The sequence below is a fragment of the Myotis davidii genome, unplaced genomic scaffold (assembly GCF_000327345.1).
Source record: "Myotis davidii unplaced genomic scaffold, ASM32734v1 scaffold2354, whole genome shotgun sequence".
Taxonomy (NCBI): Eukaryota; Metazoa; Chordata; class Mammalia; order Chiroptera; family Vespertilionidae; genus Myotis; species Myotis davidii.
Genome location: NW_006285317.1, coordinates 21999 through 23725, shown reverse-complemented (window position 1 = coordinate 23725; position 1727 = coordinate 21999).

The window sequence follows — 1727 nt, the reverse complement described above, 5'->3', positions numbered from 1 at the left end:
ACACAGGGAGGTTTGGAGACACATAGAGTAGGGGGTCATGTGAAGATACTGGGATGCAGCCAAAAGCCAAAAAATGGGCCACAAAAGTTGTATGAGGCAAGGAAGGATTCTTCCCTAACCCCTTGAGAGTTATCATGGCCCTGATCATACCTTGGGTTTTGGACTACCAGCCTCCAGAACTGTGAGAAAAGAGCAAAATACCAACTTGGGGCTTAACAAAATACTAGATGGCTTAAATTTTGTGGTATTTTTCTTTTCTTTTTCTTTTCAAAAATATTTTTATTGATTTCAGAGCAGAAGGGAGAGGAAGAGATAGAAACAACGATGAGAATCATTGATCGGCTGCCTCCTGCACATCCCCTACTGGGGATTGAGACCACAACCCGGGTATGTGCCCTTGACCGGACTCAAACCTGGATCCTTCAGTCTGCAGGCCAATGCTCTATCCACTGAGCCAAACCAGGTAGGGCAAGTTTTGTGATATTTTTCCATGTTAACTGTAGGAAATAAACTCCCCACTCACTGAGAAATTCAATACTAGTATTTTCATTTTCTCTATCTCTACTTACTTTATCATTATCTGCATGGAAAACTTAAACCAATTTGCTGGCCCCCCTCTTCTCACATATATTTTCACAATGGTAGAAAATAGTAATGAATAAAAACATATCATGTGTATTATAAACTAAAGTTTAAAGGGAAAGTGTATATCTGTTTAATTTATGTAATCAGATTTGAAAGCTTAAATATAATGGATTATGGATTATTCCAGTAAGACTCCAAGTTGGTCAAACAGAAATTTTACAAGGAATGCAATATAGAATTTTATTGTTCACTTTTATTAAACAACCAGAGGTCCGGTGCATGAAATTGTGCACAGGTAGGGTCCCTAGGCCTGGCCGGCAATCAGAGCCGATCTGTGGGGTGACCAGCGGGGCGATCGGGGGCCCGCTGCTGGCACCCACCTTGGCTACCCTATGGCATGCAGGATGGGGGCAGCTCCTACATAGAGCGTCTGCCCCCTGGTGGTCAGTGCATGTCATAGCGACCTGTCATTCTGCCATTCAGTTGATTTGCATATTAGGCTTTTATTATATAGGATGCCTCTACTTTTTTTAAAAGAAAAATATAGTAAATCATAATTCCACCTATTCAGAAATTTCCTATCATACCCTAGGACAGGGGTGGGCAACCCCTGGCACTCATGCCAAACATGGCACGCGAGTAACTTTTGCTGGCACGCGAAACCCTCTCTTATAATGTTCCATTTACAATTGTGAATCTTTGTTCTCAGTGATGAATTTTGTTAAGTCTCCTACTAGGAGTAGCCTGATGGATGAAAGTCGTAGCTCGTACATATCTCTGAAGGTCACGAAATATAAACCTGAGAAAACCAAGATGGCGGCATAGGTTAACGCTGGAGGTTGCTGCCTTGAACAACCAAATCAAAATACACCTAACAGATGGAACGGACATCATCCAGAACCACAGGGAGGCTGGCTGAGTGGAAATTCTACAACTAGGAGGAAAGAGAATATCATACCCAGACTCAGAGGAGGCGCAGTGCTGAAGTGAAATACTGAGGTACAGAGTACGCGTGGAGCGGGCTGGCGGTGGAGGGCATGGTTGGTGTTTTCAATCGGGAGGGAGTTTCAGACTCTGAGCTCCAGATCCGGGCGAGTCTCTAGGGACCCAGACTTAAACGGGAGAAGCGGGACTGTCTGGGT